We start from the raw sequence: 7,234 nt of genomic DNA, 5'->3' as shown, positions 1-7,234 counted from the left end.
TGCGGCTCAGTAAAATTCTTAACCTGTAGAAATGTCTTAGTCAGAGGGTTGTCAATAACTTCTTGATGCAAAATGATTGACGATTGAAGGTAGGCAGATTGTACAGATAATGCCTTGGAAATGAGAGAAATGCGTCGTGCTTGAATTCTATCGCTCGATTTTCTGCTTGTTCGTTGCTGGGACATGTGAATTGGGCGAGTGATCTATAAATTCCCTACATTTTTGGTATATGTTAGTTTATTTCTAGTGGGATTTTTTCTGGTTGTTTATATGTGTGTTTGTTTGTTTGTTTGTTCGTTTGATTGTTGGTTTGTTTGTCTGCTTGTTTGTTTGCTTGTTTCTTTCTCTCTTTCTTTCTTACTCGTACTCTCTCTCTCTCTCTCTCTCTCTCTCTCTCTCTTTCTCTCTCTCTCTCTCTCTTTCTTTCTCTCTCTCTCTCTCTCTCTCTCTCTCTCTCTCTCTATTTATCTATCTATCTATCTATCTATATATTTATCTATCTATCTAATCTATCTATCTTTTTTCTCTCTCTTTTCGTCTGTCTCTTTCTTTATTTTTCTATCTCTTTTTGTTTTCTTCTTTTTTTTCTTTTTTTCTTTCTTTGAATTTGGTTTGTCAATTCTCGTTTTTGTTTGTTTTTCGTTCCTGTTGTAGCGTTCCTTTCCATCAAAAGGCATCCGCTTGAATCTGCGTCAACAATTAAAGCACTAATGAGATAATAAATCTTTTGCAGCTCAAATTTGGTTTTTGTGTTTTTGTTGTTGTTTTTTTTACTTTTGGGAAGACGCTTAAGCGTGCCCTTTTAATCGATAAACAATAACATTATATAACACACTTGGTATCTGTATGTTTAACTGTACATTAATCTGTGGCACAGCACATTTAACATTTACTTTTGGCGCGAATTCTTACAATACATAAATGGACAAGAATGTATTAATCTATGCGGTTGTGTCTGCGGTGTCAAAATTTGCGACATCAACATAATCATGAATCCACTCACACACATACATATGCATATGCACATATACTTAATCATTTTCATTTACAAAATACTCAAACGTTTCAACCCTAATTCGCAATTAAACATTATATTTAAATCAATAGGCCTACCATATCTAAACTTGCTGATACACATTTTCGCTATCAACAAAATATGATTTATAATTTTGTTTGTTGGGGTATGCATTCCTGGTAAATAACCAAACAATACAACATGTTCTGTTAATATAAAATTTTCTTTCGTATTAAAAAAAATACATCTAATAACATGTTCCCAAAATAACCTCATTATTCTACATTTCCAATAAAAGTGCTCAATATAATCTATTTTGTTACAGAGACTACACAAATTATTTTCTTTCAACTTCATCTTGTGGAGTAAAATGTTTGTGGGGTAAATATTATGTAATATTTTCCATTGAAGCAACTTTAATCTTTCCTCGCTAGTACATTTAATTGCCAAGAGCCAATATTTCTCGTCAATGGAAATATTATATTTATGTAACCAGAATTTTACAGAGCAGGGTACGCTTGCTTTTGCATTTGTTAAAATAGTGCGGAACTGTTTGGGGGAAGGTTTTTTTAACAGGTCTTGTAGACAGGGCCTAGATTCGTCGCTCGCGTTTCCGTTGGCTGTGTCCTCTCGCGCACGCGCGCGGAGGGCCGTGTGCAAAGCATTATACTCAAAAAGCCGTGTGGCGCTATAACCAACAGTGGTACAAATCTGTTTATACGGGACAATATTACCGTCTATCCATATATCACGTATAACATTCACCTCAGCTGTAATCCAATTTTCAAAGCACAAAACATTCTTTTTAAAAACAATACCTGCATTATTCCACAAACATTGATCAATAAATCGTTCTTTTTCTACAAAAACAAATGTCTATTCTCAATCCATTTTTTTAAAACATGTTGCCAACATTTCGATTTTATTCTCATCAGGCCTACAAACTGTCTCGGGGTGGCAGTTGATTGAAAACAACACAGACGACTTCCAAGAACGTCATAATAATGTCTTGGAACTAATTTCCAATTTTGAAAATCTGTTTGCTGTAGCCTAGCTGCCCAGCATAACAAAAAGGATGTCTGCATATCATGCATGTTTATCATGTTAATACCGCCCATTTCTAATTTATAACACAAAACTGTTCGTTTAACCTTCTCAAAAGCTTTAGTGTTTGAATAATTACGTTTCCACAGAAATTTAAAGAGGATAGTGTTCAGTCTGTCAAGCACTTTTGTCGGAGCAGAGAGTGCCTGAAAAACGTATACAAATTAAACTGGGATATCAAAAATGTTTTAATTATGCACAATTTACCGCTAATACTTAAATTTCTTCTTGACCACATTGCGCATTCCAACAATTCTTTCAATTCTATCAAAACGTTTTGACCAGTTTTCTTCAATGTCAGAAGCAACAATATCATTCCTAAATATAATACCCAAAATCTTTAAGGCTGGAGCACACTTTGGAAAGTACGTTGGAGTAGCCTCCCTTCTACGTTGGAGTAGCCTCCCTTCCCGGATTTAGAACGCGTTTCGTGTCGTAACAGATTATCCACTTACTAGCCATATCCGTATGCAAAATAATGAATAAACATTAGGAAATGGCAGACGTTTACAAATATCGACATTCTCTATCAGTGCAATAAAAAACAAGAGGCGAAGCCTTCAAGGCTCACGTAAGAAATCGACAAACAGTAACACAAACTCAATCACTCCGTCACACATACACACACACACACACACACACACACACACACACACACACACACACACACACACACAGTAAGCATAGGTGAAACTATGCAAGAAAGCGAGACCCTGGATCTGCCAAGAAGTCTCGGCCCGCTCACAATAACAATGACCGAGACTTTCAGTAATTCCTTTGCGTGACGTCTAACCCTCTTACGTCATAATGTGACGTCTTCAAATAGTTTCTATCACACACGTCGAACACTTTTGACCGAGACTGACGTAATCCATAGACTCGGAAATGTTAAAGTTTCTACCACAGACATACACACACACGCACACACGCACGCACAAACGCACGCACAGACAGACAAAGTTACGATCGCATAGGCTACACTTACGTGAGCCAACAATCGTTAGAACTTGCAATTACGACATGTCGTGCGTGAGAACGTGTCAGTAAACAAGCACTTTTTGCCTGGCTGAAGAACCCCACGAGTCAAGCTAAAACAGACGACAAGTAATGGAAAGCAGTCTGCGGATAAACATAACAAACTACTGATGAAAAAGTGTGTTCATCCCTGCTCTGGATAAAAGACATCGGACTGATGACAACGTGGCAGCGTTCACGCGAACAGATTTTTTTTCAGATTATCGCTTCTACATTTTATTGCACGTACTTGGGGCAGATCTGAATTTCTGAAAGATGACAAATCGGTCTTGTGAGTTGAGAACCACATGTTCTTTGCCGACAGAAATCACGATGGGACAAGATGTAGATTGTGTTGAAGAGATGTTTGCAGATTATCGCATCTACATTTTATTGCTCAGATCAATGCACGTATATAGTTGGGGTAGATCTGAATTTCGCAATGGAAGACGACAAATCCGTCTTGTGAGTTAAGAACCACACGTTCTTTGGCGGCAGAAATCACTATGGGACAAGATGAGGATTGTGTTGAGGGGCTAATACTGACTGACTTTAGATGAAGAGTTCCTTGACTGCCTGGTTTTTGTAGAGAGGCATCATGATGATATCCTGGGTTTTTTTTACGTTCTTGGTGACAACGCGCCAGAATCGCACGAAGATCGAACTCTCGAAGAAAACAAGTTTATCGCTGAACATCGGAAATGTGAAAGTATTGCTCTTCCTGTCTGACCAGTCTCCCCGTTAAATCCACAGGCTACATTATTTATCAGGTAACTTACCAAACCGGAGTGTATGTGTGTGTGTGTGTGTGTGTGTACACCGGATTACCACCATCAACGCACCCTTTTGGACTTTTCTACTATGCCTGCTGTGACATTCACGAGGATTATTGTGATTCTTGGACAATCGTGTGCCTATGCTGGACTTGCACGAAGACAAACGGTGCCGGAACGGTATACGTGCTGCCAAGTGTGCACGTCCAGAGCGCAGTGTGAACCGAGAGTGAGTGTGTCATTGTGTGGAAGTTTTGCTTGATTGATTTATTCATGATTTAATTTGCTTTTTGGTTCAATAGTAAAATCTGTGTACGTTATACTTTGTATTTTGTGGTGTGATTCGCCCGAGTGCGAGACCCCCATCTTTAGGCCAAAACAAATAAATTGTCTGTTTCTATTAACATGGCTAAAAAAAATAGGGTAGGTAGGTAGGTGTTTTTGTTGTTGTTGTTGCCAGGATAGAATTCTTGAAAATAACTAAATGACACAAAGAGACAAGACTCGCTATAGATAGATTTATATATATAAAAAAAAAATGTGACAAAGGATATAAAATGATTGTTAAATCCTAGTCTGTTTGTTTTTAATGGACTAAGCAATCCTTAGACTGACAGAAAAGATGTATTTTAAAAATGTCCAGTTGCTTTTACTTATTTTTCTAATCGGAAGAGAATACAAATTATGCACTCTTTTCTGTTCAAATGGGTAGAGGGCGGGGGTAGTAAAAGGATCACAGTTCAAGATTTTGCGCGACAAGAGGTGTGTTTCTTTTAACTGTGATAAAGAGCAAAAACTCAACTTGGTATCTAACACTATTTCTGAACACTGTAACCACTTCAGCACTTTTTTTCTTCTGTCTTCCAAACTTCTAATTCAGCTTCAAAAATGATTAAAAAAAAGGGTTGTTTTCTTCTGAAATCTACAGTAAAATCACTATTTTGGATATTCTATTTTGCTTCCCTATTTCTGTTCTGAAGTTTTTGGTCATCTGATTACCTTGCTTTTCTATTTGGAAGATAATATGCACTCTTTTCTGAAAAATGGGTAGGGGGTGGGGGTAGTAAAAGCATCACAGTATAAAATTTTGTGCGACAAGAGGTGTGTTTCTTTTAACTGTGATGAAGAGGGATAACTCAACTTGGTACCAAATACTAGTTCTGAACACGGTAACCACTTTAGCACTTTTAATTTATTTGTTCTGTCTTCCAAGCTTTAAATTCAGCTTATAAAATGAGTAAAACAGTGTGTGTTTTCTGAATTCACCAGTTAAATCACTCTGTTGGATGTTGTGTTTTGCTTCCCTCTTTCTGTTCTGAAGTTTTTGATCTGACATCTGACTACCTTGCTTTTCTATTTGGAAGATAATATGCACTCTTTTCTGAAAAATGGGTGGGGGTAGTAAAAGCATCACAGTTCAAGATTTTGCGCGACAAGAGGTGTGTTTCTTTCAACTGTGATGAAGAGGAATAACTCAACTTGGTATCTAACACTATTTCTGAACACTGTAACTACTGAAGCACTTTTAATTTTTGTTTCTGTCTTCCAAGCTTTAAATTCAGCTAATAAAATGAGTAAAAAAAGTGGGTTTTTTTCAGAATTCACCAGTTAAATCACTATGTTGGATGTTCTATTTTGCTTCCCTATTTCTGTTTTGAAGTTTTTGATCATCTGACTACCCTGCTTTTCTATTTGGTAGATAATATGCACTCTTTTCTGAAAAAATGGGTAGGGGGTGGGGGAAGTAAAAGTATCACAGTTCAAGATTTTGGCCGACAAGAGGTGTATTTCTTTTAACAGTGGTAAAGAGGGATAACTCAACTTGGTATCTAACACTATTTCTGAACACTGTAATCACTTTAACACTTTTGATTTATGTTTGTCTGTGTTCCAAGTTTCAAATTAAGCTTCAAAAATAGGTAAAAAAATGGTTTTTTAATAATTCACAAGTTAAATCATTATGTTGGATGTTCTATTTTGCTTCCCTCTTTCTCTTCTTTAAGTTTTTGATCATCTGACTACCCTGCTTTTCTATTTGAAAGATAATATGCACTCTTTTCTGAAAAATGGGTAGGGGGTGGGGGTAGTAAAAGCATCACAGTTCAAGATTTTGCGTGACAAGAGGTGTGGTTTTTTTTTAACTGTGATGAAGAGGGATAACTCAACTTGGTATCAAACACTATTTCTGAACACTGTAACCACTTTAGCACTTTTAATTTTTTTTTCTGTCTTCAGTTCCAAGCTTTAAATTAAGCTAATAAAATGAGTAAAAAAGTGGGTTTTTTTTAGAATTCACCAGTTAAATCACTATGTTGGATGTTCTATTTTGCTTCCCTATTTCTGTTCTGAAGTTTTTGATCATCTGACTACCCTGCTTTTCTATTTGGTAGATAATAATTATGCACTCTTTTCTGAAAAAATGGGTAGGGGGTGGGGGAAGTAAAAGTATCACAGTTCAAGATTTTGCGTGACAAGAGGTGTATTTCTTTTAACAGTGGTAAAGAGGGATAACTCAACTTGGTATCTAACACTATTTCTGAACACTGTAATCACTTTAACACTTTTAATATATGTTTGTCTGTGTTCCAAGTTTCAAATTAAGCTTCACAAATGGGTAAAAAAAATAGTTTTCTCATAATTCACAAGTTAAATCATTATGTTGGATGTTCTATTTTGTTTCCCTCTTTCTCTTCTTAAGTTTTTGATCATCTGACTACCCTGCTTTTCTATTTGGAAGATAATATGCACTCTTTTCTGACAAATGGGAAGGGGGTGGGGGTAGTAAAAGCATCACAGTTCAAAATTTTGCGCGTTAAGAGGTGTATTTTTTTTTAAATTGGTAAAGAGGGATAACTCAACTTGGTACCAAACACTATTTCTGAACACTGTAATCACTTTAACACTTTTAATCAATGTTTGTTGGTGTTCCATGCTTCAAATTGAGCTTCAAAATGGATACAAAAGGATTTTTTTCCGAATTCACAAGTAAAATCACTACGTTTAATGTTCTATTTTGCTTCCCTATTTCTCTTCTTAAGTTTGTGATCATCTGATTGTTATTTTGTTTACATTTTCACAATACAATATTGCAACTTATTCAGTAGTGTTTGCGTGAAAAAATCTGATACCTATGCTTAAACTTCAGTCGTTATCTTAAAATTTTGCGCGTTAAGCCCTTTATATTTTGTATTTTCCTGATAAAGCAAACATTGAACTAACAGAAAAAGTAACTTTTAAAACTACCTAATCACTTTGAAATTGGGCCTCCAAAGTGTACTCCAGCCTTAACTGTTTTGTCCATTTTATATCACAACATTGTTCTGGGCTG

This window comes from Littorina saxatilis, linkage group LG2 (assembly GCF_037325665.1).
Source record: "Littorina saxatilis isolate snail1 linkage group LG2, US_GU_Lsax_2.0, whole genome shotgun sequence".
In the NCBI taxonomy this organism is placed as follows: Eukaryota; Metazoa; Mollusca; class Gastropoda; order Littorinimorpha; family Littorinidae; genus Littorina; species Littorina saxatilis.
The sequence above is the reverse complement of the archived record's forward strand: the minus strand, read 5'-3'. Positions refer to the sequence as shown.